Raw genomic sequence first — 16,888 nt, forward strand, 5'->3', positions numbered from 1 at the left:
CATTTGATTTGCGCACAACACATGTTGTGGCCTTTCCTGCTCAGTATTAAGCACCAGTGTGTTCCTTGCAGGAGACCTTAATGGGTTGCACAGTGAACATAAGAATGGCCATACTGGGTCAGACCAATTGTCCATCTAGCCCAGTGTCCTGTCTTTCAACCGTGGCCACTGCCAGATGCTTCAGAGGGAATGAACAGAACAGGGCAATTGATCTTGTCATCCAGTCCCAGCTTCTGGCAGTCAGAGGTTTAGGGACACCCAGAACATGGGGTTGTATCTCTGACCATCTTGACTAATAGCCATTGATGGACCAATCGTCCATGAATTTATCTAAGTCCTTTTTTTTTTTTAATCCATTTATACTTTTGGCCTTCACAGCATCCCCTGGCAATGAGTTCTACAGAGTGACTGTGCAATGCACAAAGTACTTCCTCTTATTTGTTTTAAACCTGCTGCCTATTAATTTCATGGGTGACCCCTGGTGTTAGGCTATAGATATTTAGGCTTGCCTACAAAGGCCTATACTTTAAGAATGTAGGTGTATTCTTATCACTAAGCTAGTTATAGAGGTATAAAAGAAAGAAACATAATCACTGTCTGTCTGTGTAAGGACCTTTTCTCATTGATAATCATGTTACAATATGTTAGGATTGGTTAGTTAAATTTCAGTAAAATGATTGATTAAGGTATAGCTAAGCAGAACTCAAGTGTTACTATATAGTCTGCAGTCAGTCAGGAAGTAAGGGGGGGGAATGGGAACAAGGAATGGAGGTAGGGAATTGGAAATGTTTCGCTAAGGAGGGGAATGGGAACAGGAAATGGGAACAGGGACATAGGCAACACTCTGGTGTCAGAGGAAGGAAACTGGAATCATGCTTGCTGGACGTTCACTCCAATAAACATCCAATTGTTTGCACCTTCGGACTTCAGTTATTGTTGCTCTCTGTTCATGCGAGAAGGACCAGGGAAGTGAGAGGGTGAAGGAATAAGCCTCCTAAAATCTGATTCTGGTGTTACATGAAGGGGTAGATAACACTTCCCGATTCATGTCTCCATGCCACTCATGATTTTATAGTCCTCTATCTTCTCCCACCTTAGTCGTCTCTTTTCTAAGATGACCAGTCCCAGGCTTTTTAATCTCTCCTCATATGGAAGCTCTTATAATTTTTGTTGCCCTTCTCTGTACCTTTTCCAATTCTAATTTATTAATAAAATAACAGTGGAGAGTGCTGGGGGTTCCCCACGTCACTCAGAGGAAGGAAGAAAGCGTTAGTGCCCCAAGTCCTAACCCACTTTCATACTCACACATGCACTACCTGGGGACTGGCCAAGCCTGAGTGTAAGATATGAAGAATGAGGGGAAGAGGTGGATGGGAGTTCTGTCCTGTGCACTGGTTGTCCAGGGTCTGCTGTTGATCACCGAGTTGCTTTAGCTCCCGAGAGGGTTTTAAGTCCTGGAGTCTCTTGGGGACGTCTCGTTCAGGGACCTCTGTCCCCCGTGCTCTTTGTACCAGTCCAAACCAGCCTTCCGTGGCTTCCTCAGCTTTTCCAAAACAGACCGGCTTCAGGGATGCAAAAACTGTTGTTTGGGATGCCAAAACCATTGTTTTACCCCTTGCTGGCCTTCCCTGTCTCCCTTGTTTTTGCAGCCTCTGCAGGTCAGTTCAGCTGAAGCCTCCTTTCTCACAGTTGGTCAGGTTTGGAATCCAGGCCCCCGTCTGTCTTGGCAGGCAGCTGAGAGTCAGTTGTGTGCTGTGGCCTTGGGCTGGAGTCAGCGTCTTATCTCTGCTGGACCTAGCTTGAGCGTTGAGTTAACCCATTCCTGTCTCTCTCTTCCTCCCTCTTCAGCCTCTCACAACCTTCAAAGGAATATTTCACTCCACTCTCACACCCTTAACCCTTCCCAAAAATGCCTTGCAATAGTGTTAGCAACATACAATGCTGATTTGCCTCCCCAGGGGACCCCCTGAGGGAGGGGGGGCCATTGGGTTGTGACATCATCCTATCTCATGAGCTGAAGGCCCGTCACCAAAATCCCAGATCTTTTACCTGTCGGAACCATTCATTTTCTTCATTTAATGGCACCGGAAACCAGCCTAGCCCACCGACCACACGCTGGTAACACCACCCTGATGTAACCCATCATCCCTGAAAATTTTGGCCAATTGCAGTAGCAGATTTACCATGGCATGGGCCCCTTCTCCAAAGAGGCACTGGCCCAGCCTACTCTTCTTCACCCCCTGTCCCCTGCTCTCTCCTGGGGGGCAGAAGCTTGGTACTGCTGGCTCCTGGAGCTCCTGCTCCAGCAGGGCAGGCTCTGCCGGCAGCCAAGCTCCTTCTCTGCCTCTTTCCCCCTCCGCTCCCCCTCTCCCTCCCTCTCCCTGCTGACAAACCGCTGTTGGCTGGCATGAGGGAGGGGGAGGAGCGGAGCCACAACTCGCTTGCTGCTTGGGGGAGGAGGCGGGGAAGAGGTGGGGGCAGGGCCTTGGGGAAGGAGGTGGAATCAGGGCATGCCTCCTCCAGCCCCCTGCCCTGAGGCGCTCAGGGTAGGGGGTGGGAACACCCCGACAACCCCCACCCACACCCTCCAGCCCTCTTCCCTGACTCCTGCACCCCCTCAGAGACCCCCAGCTCCCAGTCCTCACTCCTGCAACCCCCATATCCCCAGCCCCTCCCAGCCCCCATGCCCTGACACTTGCACCTCCCCACATCCCTACCCCCACCCTGAGCACCAAACGGGACATCCTGCACACACACATCCACATTCCTACCTGCACCCCTTGCACCAAATGGGAACTGCCCCAGGTAAGCGCTCCACACCCCAACCTCCTGCCCCAACCCTGAGCCCCCTCCCTCACCCTATCTCCTGGCCAGACTCTGCATCCCCAACTCTGACTCCTGCACCCCCTGCCCTGAGCCCCCTCCCTCACCCTATCTCCTGGCCAGACTCTGCATCCCAACCCTCAGCCTGCTTCTGCGCCCTAACTCTCTCCTAGGACGGGAGAGATCCTGTTTATCCCCTCCCGAGCCCTGCTGCACTTGCAGTTTACCCCCCGGCCCCTCCCTTGCTCCAGGAACCAACCCCAGCTCCTGCCCCGCTGTGCTTTTGCCCCCATCCCCTGCCTTGCTTCAGTCAGCCCTCCCCCATCCTCTCCCCATTCCCCACTGTGCTCATCTTGCCCCTTACCCCTGCCTATCTCTAGCTGGGGACCAATCCTTCCCCCCACATGCCCTGCTGTGCTCTTGCCCCTGGCCCCTGCCTTGCTCCAGCTGCGGACCAATCCTTTTCCTCCCCCACACCATGCCCCGCTGTCAGGGTGGGTAAAAATGACTTTTGAAAAAAAATCAAAAAATCAGATTTTTTTAAAAAATTTAAAATGGATAATTAAGATACATTATAGCTCATCATGGAATAGGAATTATAAATTCTAATTCTATAGTTTGAGACAATATATTCATGTAATGTTTAAGAAAAGTTTTGTAAATGAGTTCTAGTTCATGGATTGGAAACCCAATTTTATGGGGTTCCACAGGCATTTGTAAAGATTATTTAGCTTAATCTTTCCATCTACCCAATAGGACTCAGTGCTCATTCTAGAAGAAACCAACAGAGATGAATAGTTTTGCAGTTCTCAAACTGTGGATTTGTGTCTCCATAGGTAACATGCTTGTTAACAGCAAAAATGTTTTTAAATAAATAAATAATATATAGACATGAGAAATAACAGATCTCAATGCTATTGTCCCTCCGCAAATTTGTGTATAGAGAGTCAATCTCTCTTTAAAAGTGAAAAAGTTCAATGATTAGAAGATTGTTGGGGGCAGAACAGATCTGGACAAGGATAAGAAGTCTGGAGATAAATGTGAGAAGGGAGGGACATATGCTTTTTCGTTAAAATATTATGTTTGCTGTTGAAGAAAAAAATCCAGAATACTTAACGTTGTTGTTTTAGTTAAATAAAACATTTTAAATGTCTGTTTGGTGATGTTCTCTTCCTAATACAGCCTAGCAAGAAAATCTCCCAAATATTAATGATTAACCTGTTTGTAGTGGGGCGGATTGCCCCACTCCTTGGGAGAGTGGGCTGGGGCAGGCCAAGGAACCTGCGCAGCCCAGGAGCCAATTAAAAGAGGACTTATAGGGAGCCAATCAGGGCCCAGATTGCAGACAGCCAATCAGGGCCAGGCTCAGGGGTATATAAAGGCTGCCCAGAGCAGGAGCAGTCAGTCTGTCCCAGGCCTTTGAAGGGAGAAGGTCAGTCTCCAGGGGGGAGACTAGCACCATGGACAGCGCAGCGCAGGCTCAGGGAGGCTAGAAAGCTCTAGCCCTAGCTGCCAGGCTGCAGGCCCTGATAAAGAAAGGGCCTAGCGGGTGCAAGGGGCCGCAGGGGAAGCCGCCCAGGGAAACAGATGGAGGAGGAAAAGGAGGAGGACAGCAAGACTAAAGCCAGAGGGTCCCTCGGTCGGGACCCAGAGTAGAGGACGGGCCTGGGTTCTCCCCCTTCCTCCTTGCAGTACATCCAGTCACTGGCCATTACGGACCATGCCAGATCCCCGCCGAGAGGGATTAGACTTTGAGGGCGGGTGGCTGCAAATGAAGGCTTGACTGGAGGACTGCTGACAATCGATCCCCGGAAGGGGATGCAGATAGACTGAGGGGCACTGCCGGAGGGCAGTGTCCTCAAAGAGGACGCCGCCGAGCAGGGAGCAACGCAGGTCCAGAGACACCGACCAGGGGCAGAAAAACAGATGGGACACCACCAGGAGGAGGCGCTCCACTGGAAACGAGCTAATTCCCAGGAGTGACCAGCAGGAGGCGCCGGGTGGTGAGTCCTGACCCGTTACACTGTTGAATTGGAGATAGTTCACCTCCTAATGACTTCATAAATATCTGCTTCAATTATCTTTGGTAAATGAAAGAACCAAACAATCATTTATTTTCTGATATCGCTGTAAAACTCATCTGAAAAGTTTTCAAAATAAATCACTGTTTAAAAATGTATAGTCTGTACCTTCTAAAAATGAAACCTACATCTATCTCTTGAATTATGAAGAATATGTATTAAGGTTATAACAAGAATGCACTTTCATGTAGAAAACCATGATTAAATTGAGTCTTCCTGACTAGTGATTTAAATCAAATCCACCCTGCCCGCTGTGCTCTTACCCCTGTTCCCTTCATTCCCTGGAGGGGCCCACAGATATGTTTGGCGCTGGGGCCACAAAAAGTTAATCCAGCCCTGGCCAATTGTAACAGAAGTCCCCTTGCTGGATCACCAAATATCTTGGTGACCTACTTTCCTTCTAGCCCTCTCCATACAGGTTGAGTCTGCTCCCAGCCCTGGCCTGTCGCAGAAGTGCAATGAGTTGATTCCCCACTGCATACCTCTTCTGGATGTGTACTTTGGCCCTGAAGCCCAGGTGAGATCCAGCTGCTATCCTGCCTGCCCTCTTGTGGGCCAAATGCACTATGGAGAGCCCACAGGTCCACACAGTGCATACACTGTGGGTAGCTCCTGAAACAAGTGCAGTTACATTTTGGCATTCCCTGGCCTCTTTTCCTTGGTGCGGCTGTCAGCCCTGTAACATCTTGATTTCCAGTGCCCTATGGCCTGCACTGCCATGTGCCAAACCCCGCTGCAGCCACTCCAACCCTGAAAGAATAAGTACTAAATTTACCCAGGTAAAAGTCGCAGTAGTGCAAGGTTTTCCTCAGTACTGCACTAAATTGGTACCTTGTCAGGAAGCTGCCACCGCCGCTTGTGAACAATGGGTCTGGCTGCAGGCCCTGGATATTTGGTAAGGCTCTTATTGTCTTTACAGAGCACAAGCACTCATCCGCACATTCCTTCCATACCAACTCAGCCCTCATTTTCCTTCTCATCAGCTTCGAGTACTTTAAGTGCAAGGACAATGCCCCTGCAGATAGTTGCACATCTGTTAGGTTGAGTGCACGCTGAGATCTGTCCACAGCTGCCTTAGGCACCAGCTCGCTGACTCTAAAAGCACCAAAGATGGCAACAACAAATGCCACCTTAAGTAAAATGGCCCCTCCCACAGCTGCAGACTGAGCCCTTGATGATAACTCTGCCGGGGTTTCCAGTATTACAGGTAATCTGTCGTGCCTCCGGTGCCCACCCCCGCTGGTCACTTAGGAGCAGACTTTTCAAAGCCCTGGTCTCCCTGAGTAGACCTGCCCACTGGTTAAGAGTTGATGGATGCTAAAAGGCGTAGGGATCACAGCCTCATTAAGAAGCTCTCAGCTCTTGGCTTTGCCTAGCAGGCCACTACATGGCTATGAAGAAATACATTATTTAGAGTAAATGGAATAAGTGAAATTGCTATAAAGGTTAGGCATGCCTTTCATTGGGGTCTGTCTACCATTTTTTAAAGATGAATGCTAAAGGCATTATGTAGAAAGAAATGAGCAACAGGTATGAAAGCTTTATTTAATCATATTGTTCTAAGGCACCCGATAAATATCAATGAAATCAACATTTAAAAAATCTTTTTTTTCAAAATGGCCAATAGCACCAAATATGCACATATCCAAAAATGAGACTGGGGGGTGAGCCATAAAGCAAAAAGTGGGCATGGAAACATGTCAACACTTATATGAGAAAAGGTATAGAGATACAACTACTCCGGAAGGCCCTAATGGGCAGAAGCTGCTCTATTTGCTCTCTCTTTCTCACCATTTTTCACCAGTTTAAGATGATGGAAGCTCTCGCTGGATCAGTTGTATGTGGGGGCGGGGGGAACCCAGCCTGCTTGAACACAGATGGGCCACACGCTGTGGTGCAATCTAAGAAAGGCTTTAATGTGAATGCATAGTCTTTTTAGATAGCTAAGATTCAAACTGTACCAACTGCTATTCTAACACCCTGAACACCAGGTAGCTTGTACCAACCAGTGCAATGTCTAAATGTATCCTACCTGTGTTATGCTGCATTCACAGAGCTGCCATTATTACCCTTGTAACCCTCTCTACTGGTGGCTCGGGCTTGGGTTATCTTGGCCATTACAGACTCCTTATGAAGTGTCTAAAGGGAAGAAAAGCAAGCTGAAATGAGCTATGTATACTAACATAAGAATGGCCATCCTGGATCAGCTCAACGGTCCCTCTAGCCCAGTATCCTGTCTTCCAACAGTGGCCAATGCCAGGTGCCCCAGAGGGACTGAACAGGACATTCATCAAGTGATCCACCCCGTCACCCATTCCCAGCCTCTGGCAAACAGAGGCTAGGGACACCATCCCTGCCCAGCCTCGCTAATAGCCATTGATGGACCTATCCTCCATGACTTCTCTGTACCTTTCCATTCTAATTTATTAATAAAATAACAGTGGAGAGTGCTGTGGGTTCCCACGTCACTCAGAGGAAGAAAAAAGCGTTAGTTGCCCCAAGTTCCTAACCAACTTTCATACTCACACCATTGCACTACCTGGGGACTGGCCAAGCCTGAGGTGTAAAGATATGAAGAAATGAGGGGAAAGAGGTGGATGGGAGTTCTGTCCTGTGCACTTGAGTTCCAGGGTCTGCTGTTGATCACCAGTTTGTTTAGCTTCCGAGAGGGTTTTAAGTCCTGTAGTCTCTTGGGACGTTCTCGTTCATGGACCTCTTGTCCCCCGTGCTCTTCTGTACCAGTCCAAACCAGCCCTTCGTGGCCTTCCTCAGCTTTTCCAAAACAGACCGGCTTCAGGGATGCAAAAACTGTTGTTTTGGATTCCAAAACCATTGTTTACCCCTCTGCTGGCCTCCCTGTCTCCTATGTTTTTGCAGCCTCTGATGGTCAGTTCAGCTGAATGCCTCCTTCTCACAGTTTGGCAGGTTTGGAATCCAGGCCCCAGCGTCTGTCTTGGCAGGCAGCTGAGACGTTGTGTGCTGTGCCTATTGTGGTAGTCAGGTTCTTTCTCTGCTGGACCTGCTGAGCTGAGTTACCCATTTCCTGTCTCTTCTCTTCCTCCTCTTGCAGCCTCTCACAACCTTCAAAGGAATAATTTCACTCCACTTCTCACCCTTACCCTTCCCAAAACATGCCTTGTCAATAGTGTTAGCAAACACATACAATGCTGATTTGCCTCCCCAGGGACCCCCTTGAGGGAGGGGGCCATTGGGTTGTGACATCATCCTAGTCTCATGCAGCTGAAGGCCCGTCCCAATCCCAGATCTTTTTACCTGTCGCGAACCATTCATTTTCTTATTAATGGGCACGCGGAAACAGCCTAGGCCCACCGACACACGCTGGTAACACCACCCTGATGTAACCCATCATCCCTGAAATTTTGGCCAATTGCGTAGCAGATTTACCATGGCATGGGCCCCTTCTCCAAAGAGCACTGGCCCAGCCTACTCTTCTTCACCCCCTGTCCCCTGCTCTCTCCTGGGGGGCAGAAGCTTGGTAACTGCTGGCTCCTGGAGCTCTGCTCCAGCCCAAGGGGGGGGCCAGGGCCTGGCAGCAAGCTCTTCTCTGCCTCTTTCCCACCTCCGCTCCCCCTCTCCCTCCTCTCTCCCTGCTGACAAACCGCTGTTGGCTGGCATGAGGAGAGGGGAGGAGCGAGCCACACTCGCTTGCTGCTTGGGGAGGAGGCGGGGAAGAGGTGGGGCAGGCCTTGGGGAAGGAGGTGGAATCAGGGGCATGCCTCCTCCAGCCCCTTGCCCTGAGGCGCTCAGGGTAGGGGGTGGGAACACCCGAACAACCCCCACCCACACCCTCCAGCCTCTCCCTTGACTCCTGCACCCCCTCAGAGACCCCCAGCTCCCAGTCCTCACTCCTGCAACCCCCATATCCCCAGCCCCTCCCAGCCCCCATGCCCTGACACTTGCACCTCCCCACATCCTACCCCCACCCTGAGCACCAAACGGACATTCCTGCACACACACATCCACTTCCTACCTGCACCCCTGCACAAATGGGAACTGCCCAGGTAAGCGCTCCACACCCCAACTCCTGCCCCAACCCTGAGCCCCCTCCTCACCCCTATCTCCTGGCCAGACTCTGCATCCCAACCCTCAGCCTGCTTCTGCGCCTAACTCTCTCCTAGGACGGAGAGATCCTGTTTATCCCCTCCGAGCCCTGCTGCACTTGCAGTTTTACCCCCGCCCTCCCTTGCTCCAGGAACCAACCCCAGCTCCTGCCCGCTGTGCTTTTGCCCCCATCCCTGCCTTGCTTCAGTCAGCCCTCCCCATCCTCTCCCATTCCCCACTGGCTCATCTTGCCCCTTACCCTGCCTATCTCTAGCTGGGACCATCCTTCCCCCCACATGCCCTGCTGTGCTCTTGCCCCTGGCCCCTGCCTTGCTCCAGCTGCGGACCAATCCCTTTTCCTCCCCCACACCATGCCCCGCTGTCAGGGGTGGGTAAAAATGACTTTTGAAAAAAAATCAAAAATCAGTTTTTTAAAAATTTAAAATGGATAATTAAGATTCATTATAGCTCATCATGGAATAGGAATTATAAATTCTAATTCTATAGTTTGAGACAATATATTCATGTTAATGTTTTAAGAAAAGTTTTGTAAATGAGTTCTAGTTCATGGATTGGAAACCCAATTTTATGGGGTTCACAGGCATTTGTATAGATTATTTAGCTTAATCTTTCCATCTACCCAATAGGACTCAGTGCTCATTCTAGAAGAAACCAACAGAGATGAATAGTTTTGCAGTTCTCAAACTGTTGGATTTGTGTCTCCATAGGTAACATGCTTGTTAACAGCAAAAATGTTTTTAAATAAATAAATAATATATAGACATGAGAAATAACAGATCTTCAATGCTATTGTCCCTCGCAAATTTGTGTATAGAGAGTCAATCTCTCTTTAAAAGTGAAAAAAGTTCAATGATTAGAAGATTGTTGGGGCAGAACAGATCTGGACAAGGATAGAAGTCTGGAGAATAAATGTGAGAAGGGAGGGACATATGCTTTTTCGTTATAAATATATGTTTGCTGTTGAAGAAAAAAATCCAGAATACTTAACGTTGTTGTTTAGTTAAATAAAACATTTTAAATGTCTGTTTGGTGATGTTCTCTTCCTAATACAGCCTAGCAAGAAAATCTCCCAAATATTAATGATTAACCTGTTTGTAGTGGGCGATTTGCCCACTACCTTTGGGAGACGGGAGCCTGGAGACGACACTGCGCGGCCAGGAGCCATAAAGAGGACTTATAGGGAGCCAAATCAGGGGCCAGATGTGCAGACAGCCAATCAGGGCCAGGCTCAGGGGTATATAAATAAGGCTGCCCAGAGCTAGGAGCAGTTCAGTTCTGTCCAGGCCTTTGAAGGAGAAGGTCAGTCTCCAGGGGGAGACTAGCACCATGGACAGCGCAGGGCTCAGGGAGAGCTAGAAAGCTCTAGCCCTAGCTGCCAGCTGCAGGCCCGATAAAGAAAGGCCTAGCGGGTGCAAGGGGCCGCAGGGGAAGCCGCCCAGGGAACAGATGGAGAGGAAAAGGAGGGAGGACAGCAAGACTTAATGCCAGAGGGTCCTCGGTCGGACCCAGAGTAGAGGACGGGCCTGGGTTCTCCCCTTCCTCCTTGCATACATCAAGTCACTGGCCATTACGGACCATGCCAGATCCCCGCGGAGGGATTAGACTTTGGAGGGCGGGTGGCTGCAAATGAAGGCTTGACTGTGAGGACTGCTGACAATCGATCCCCGGAAGGGGATGCAGATAGACTGAGGGCACTGCCGGAGGGCATGTCCTTCAAAGAGGACGCCGCCGAGCAGGGAGCAACGCAGGTCCAGAGACACCGACCAGAGGCAGAAAACAGATGGGACACCACAGGAGGAGGCGCTCCACTGGAAACGAGCTAATTCCCAGGGTGCCTCTATCATATCCCCTCTTAGTCATCTCTTTTCCAAGCTGAACAGTCTGGGTCTTATTAATCTCTCCTCATATAGAAGCTGTTCCATGTCCCTAATAATTTTTGTTGCCTTTTTCTGAATCTTTTTCAGTTCTAATATATCTTTTTTGAGATGGGGCTACCACATCTGCACCAAGTATTCAAGATAAGGGCGTACCATGGATTTATATAGAGGCAAAATGATATTTTCTGTATTCTTATCTATCCCTTTCCTAATGATTCCCAACATTCTGTTAGCTTTTTTGACTGCTGCTGCGCATTGAGTGGATGTTTTCAAAGAACTATCCAGAATGACTCCAAGATCTTTCTTGTGTGGAAACAGCTAATTTAGACCCCATCTTTTTATACGTATATTTGGGATTATGTTTTCCTATGTGCATTACTTTGCTTTTATCAACATTGAATCTCATCTGCCATTTTCTTGCTCAGGCACCCAGTTTTGTGTGATCCCTTTGTAACTCTTTGCAGTTTGCTTTGGACTTAACTATCTTGTAACTGGTCCCCTTTCCCACTTATCTCCAATACCTGAACAGCACAGCCCATGTCCAAAATATGACTTGCTTGCATAAGTGACCTTGGATTTTGAGGGGTACAAAATTCCTTTGTTTAAAAAAGTCACTTGTGCCATGGGGCTTGGGTCTGGTACACTCAATATCTTAGAATCTTTTCTTTATAGGTGTCCCTAGAAACTGGCATTACTGACATCTGTGGTGCCCCCTGTGCTTGTGTTCACACTCCCGTGTTTGGATTCCCTCAGGAACAAGGATCATGCCCCGATGGAAGAGCTTAACAGAAAAGGCACCAGATATCCTGACATGAAAGTCAAGAATTTGCAGGTGTCACAGGAGGACAATCTAGAGGAGATAGGTGAAGCTGGAGAGCAGGTGCCCTCACCTATTCAGCTGGTTTTGTTGAACCAGAAGTCCCCAAATCCAGAGGGTTGCAGAGGAAACTTTGTTGTCCTGCTGCTGACTCTTCCTGTAGGGTTGTGAAAGAAGCACGGGTGGGAAATGGGAGATGGTGCCAAAAAGTTCTCCTAAAAGATCTCTCAGCTCACAGATAGCACAGTGCTGCTTTCCATTGCCACTTGCTAGCAGAGGGGATATTTGTGCTTTTGATCATTAATAATTGCTGTGGTTTGGACTTGAACGAAACAAGCTCTTAGTTAAGGGCTAGAACAAACATGAGGATAAAATGGCTTAAAGCAACTAGAGGAGCTGGAAAACCTATTTTCTACCTATCTAATCTCATTAAGTAGTGTTTCTTGTCTGTTTAGCTTGAATGGTTTGAATATGCATCTTCCGTAAGGAGTTGGGTGTTGAATGATTGTAGTGAATGATTATAGTTATCTGAATTTGCTTGGGCACTGAAGTTTTCAGGGAGCGGTCTTAGCATATAAGGGTGACCAGCCGGGCACAATCCTGATCAAATACTGAGTCCCATGGGCAAGGCTGTTCATATAATGTTGGTGATAACAGAGCACTTGTATAGTTTCCTGCTGTCTTCAGTGGTCGCAGACCTTTGTCATAAACAGATAAGAAAAGTTAATAGCACAGAAGTACTTTATATCTCTTTCACTATAAAGGGTTAACAAGTTCAGCAGGCCTGGCTGTCACCTGACTGGAGAACCAATCAGGGGACAGGATACTTTCAAATCTGGAGGGAGGGAAGTTTCTGTGTGTGGTTGTTTGTTCACTCTGGGCTCAGGGGGACCAAGACGCAACAGGTTTCTCTCCAATTTCCCTGATACAGGCTCTTATAAGTTCAAAATAGTAGTACTAGATCAATAAAGCGAGTTAGGCTTATGTTTATTTTCTTTATTTGCAAATGTGCATATGGCTGGAAGGAGTTTAATTGTGTATTTGGCTGAAAGGAGTTCAAATTTGTATTTTTGCTGAAAGGATTTTAATTGTACTTTTATTCTTAGGCTGGGAGGGTATTCCAGTGTCTATAGCTGAAAGACCTGTACCTATTCAATTTAAATTTACAAGATAATTTTTAACTGTTTTTCTCTCTTTAATTAAAAGCTTTTCTTGTTAAGAACCTGATTGTTTTTTTTATTCTGGTGTGAGACCCAGGACTGGGTCTGGATTCACCAGGGAATTGGTGGGAGAGAGGCTAATTTCTCTCTGTGTTAGAATTACTGTCTCTTCTCAGTGGAGAGTCTGGGGAGGGGAGAAGAAGGACGGGGGAGGAGAATGCATTTTCTCTCTGTTTGAAATTCAGGAGTTTGAATCACAGTAATCTCCAGGGTAACCAGGGGGGAAGCCTGGGAGAGGCAACGGTGGGGAAAGGGTTTGCTTTCCTTTGTGTTAAGATCCAGAGCTCTGCATCTTGGGGTCCCGGGGCAAGGTTTGGGGGGACCAAGAGTGTACCAGCGCACTGGAATTCCTGGTTGGTGGCAGCGCTACAGGTTCTAAGCTGGTAATTAAGCTTAGAGGAATTCATGCTGGTACCCCATCTCTTGGACGCTAAGGTTCAGAGTGGGAATTGTACCATGACAACCTTATTCTCCGCACCCTGTTGAAACAGGGGAGACACCATTCTATCGCTCCTCTTCCACATACTAAACCCAACCCGAAAGGAGCAGATTTGAGCTGAAGTAGCAAATCCTTTATTAAAAACAATTTCTCTTTCTCGCTGTCTTTTCCCTCCCCACCCTCATCAAATCTGCTTACTCAGCTGCTTCTTAATGTCCTTTTAAAGTAACCTAAACCAGTAGAAGAATCTCACAGTTAATCTTCAGCTGGTGCAAATGGGCATTGTGTCATTGAAATGAATCGGGCTAAGCTAATTTACACCATCTGAGAATCTGGCCCACAGCCAATATATAAAAACATTGGGGGTGATGGTGAGAGAGAGGGGAACTCCTTAACTGAAAAAGCTAATGGACCTAAACTCAAGGGCAGCTGCGCCCCTGAAAGCTCGCCACCTTACAGAATGTGACTCCATGTTTGCCAAGGTTCCAGAAGTCTCACTGCCTTCCCTAGTTTGTGTCTGATTAATTTTTAAAAGGATCCCAAACACCAATGAAGAGAGTGCAAGAACAGGTCATGTCCAGGAGAAAGTAGCTCTTTTTCACCATCCTCTTATCAAAGGTCTGTGCAGCTGTTGCATGGGGCTGTTAAAATGACACAGGTTGTTTTGGTGCAGTGCAGTTCCCACTGCATCATGGGCCAAAATGATCAAAAATGTGAGAGGACAGGTGCTGTCGACTGACTGTTGAAGGTGCATTTCACCCTAGTCCAGAAGGCCTAATCAAAGGGGTAGGTGGAACAAAGAGCCCGGCAAGAGGCCTTTTGCACTGGAGTTATTTCATGTCTGGAGCAGAGGTTCATGGTCCTGCTGTTCATGTGTGCACATACTGTGTGCTGGTTTGATTTGCATCAGCCTCCCTTTGTATTTCACTAATTACTATAGTCAATATGAACATACCTTTGTATAATGGACAACAATAATGTAAAGGTACATTTTATTTTTCTACCGACACTTCTAATGCTGGTGTTGTTGTTTACCATTAAACTCTTTAACTATTGCTGTGAAACAGCCTGTGTACATCCTTTTTGTGGAGGGATAGGAGGATGGATATTGGTGCGCCACATTCATGTGTTTCATGTTCCTTTTGTTTTCTTAGTGAGCTAATAGAGATAGAGAATTAGACTAATTTCCTTGTTAAAGCCCAATTTCTGTTGTCTAGGGAAATCCACACTACCTATCCCGTGCCTGGAGTCTGTTATTCAAGTAACCTCAGCTGGATCATGCGTAGTTAATTTTGTATCTATAACAGCTATTGTAATACTTTGCTTTTAATATGTCTCATCAGAGGCTCTCCAACTGCTCCACAAGGGTCAGGCAGCATAGGGGAAACTAAGACTAAGTGATGTGCCCAAGGGCCCAGCGAGTCAGTGGCAGAGCTGTCTCCCCTCTAACTACACAGCAATGCTTTCCTTTAAAGGAGGTATCCTGAATCCATAACCCAAGAGTGCAGTGAGGAGAGTAGGAGGGTCCCAGAGCTTGTTTGTTTTACAACTACAAAATGTTTGCTCAAAAGAGGGGAGTTTACTCAGTGTGTAGCAGGAGCAAACAGGGCAGTGGGTGCAGCATGTGTTCAGCTCCAGCAGTGGCTGGATTGCAGAGAAAAGCCTAAAGAGCGGAGACATTATCAGAGCTGTTCATGTGAGAACACTTGACCAAGGGGATTTGATCTGGATCGTATTAAATGTCTGAGTCTATCCAGTTTTTTCCTTGTGCAAACTTGTCTCGGTATCAGCAGCAAAGCAATGACACTCTGGTCTGAGCGAATGGCAATAGATGCAATGAATGACAGTGCCTAACCCCAACCATCATCTCACCCTCACTCTGCTGGGAGACGGAGCTCCGAGCACATCTCTGGAAAGTCATTAGCTGCTGTACCTTGGCAGTTCCCAGCTCTGTTTTCAGCCAACCCGGGTGCAGCGCAACGCAGTGCACAGGATCCAATCTTCCCTGTATGTCACCAACTGGCACCTCGTGAGCACGTTCAGAGCAGTCTGGATGTGAAGAATGTCCGGAACACAGACAGAGTCACGGGGGAAGAAAATTAACATGAATTTATGGGTTCCAGAAGTGGCACTTTGACATTCCGTCAACTGCACATAATTGACTTATGCTGCTGAGAAACCTGCGTAATTTGTAGGCTGCACAGGCCAACTAGCTTTGCCCCTTTTCCTTTCTCCTCCCTTCATAAAACAGGAAAATTAAATGCAAACCATGGCAAATTAAAGCACTAGATCAGGTACTGACCAATGAGGACAGTCTCAAAGCTACAGGTCACTCTGCTACATTAACTCAGCTGGGTCTCCTCGGGGTTATAGTTCTTATTCCTCTCCTTGTTAACTGTGATCATGTGCATATTTCACTCCTTAGGGGAAGCAATTGGTTTGATTCCTAAATTTTGGAGCCAGAGGCCTGAGGTCCCTGAAAGCCACATCCTTCTTCCCCAGGGTCTGGTGCCAATAGGGTGACCAGATGAGATGAAGAAAATATCGGGACACAGTGGGGGTGAGGGGTGGTCTGCCAGCAAAGGAAAAAAAAAAAGCCGAGTGCTGCCAGTGGAGCAAAATATAGGACAACCACTCAAATATCGAGACAGTCCCGATTTTATCGGGACGTCTGGTCACCCTAGGTGCCAACGGTAGACTTGTCTTCACTGCAGACTTACGTTGCGTGTTGCCCCTAACCAGGGTCCTGTCGACATACTCACAGACCCTCTACTCAAGTGTGGGGAAGCTGTTAATGCTGGATGCCTGGCCCCTCATGGGGCACAGACCAGACCTCAAGTGAGCATGACTCTTCAGCTCTTAACGTGCCAGTCCTGCAGCTCGAGTGTGGCTAAGCCACCAATGCCTTCCCATAGTTCCCCAGTATGCCAGCAAGGACAGGCACCATCTCCCACAATCCCCTGGGCAAGTTTGTAGAGCAGCGCAGCTTACAGCAGCACAAGGATGCATGGGCTATGCCCTCAGACAGCTTAGAGCAGAAGTCCCCAAACTGTGGGGAATGCCCGCCTAGGTGGGATGGGAGAATGTTCCAGCGAGTGTGGTGGGGCCCACGCCAGCCACTCAGCCCCGGCCAACCACCAGTTCTGCTCCTGCCCTGCCCCCAGCTGCACCCTCAGCTTCTGGCCCTGTACCGAGCCCTGTCTCCAGCCTCAGCACAGCTCCGCTCCTGGCCCTGTGTTAGCTTCTAGCCTCAGCCCTGCTCCTGGCCCCATACCCACTCCCCCACCCCCCAACTAGGGTTGCCAACTCTGACTGAAGCTATTCTGGGAGATTTTTTTTTCCAACATGACATAATGTGGGAACCAATGATACTGAGAGAGGTGATCCTCAGCAGATCAAAGGCGACTACAGGGCTCTGGGAGCACGGGTGAAGGAGTTCGGTGCTCAGGTGGTGTTCTCCTCGATTCTTCCGGTCAAGGGTAGGGGCCTAGGCAGAGACAGATGCATCCTAGAGGTGAATGCCTGGTTGCGGAGATGGTGTCGTCAGC

The 16,888-nt window shown here is 48.3% G+C and overlaps 1 pseudogene; it reads right to left on the bottom strand.

Annotated features, from left to right (window-relative positions):
• Window positions 1-14,968: 14,968 nt before the first annotated feature.
• Window positions 14,969-16,888, bottom strand: part of LOC142047958 (uncharacterized) — a 34,905-nt pseudogene continuing 32,985 nt past the window's right edge.

The sequence above is a fragment of the Chelonoidis abingdonii genome, chromosome 19, assembly GCF_003597395.2.
Source record: "Chelonoidis abingdonii isolate Lonesome George chromosome 19, CheloAbing_2.0, whole genome shotgun sequence".
Lineage (NCBI taxonomy): Eukaryota > Metazoa > Chordata > Testudines > Testudinidae > Chelonoidis > Chelonoidis abingdonii.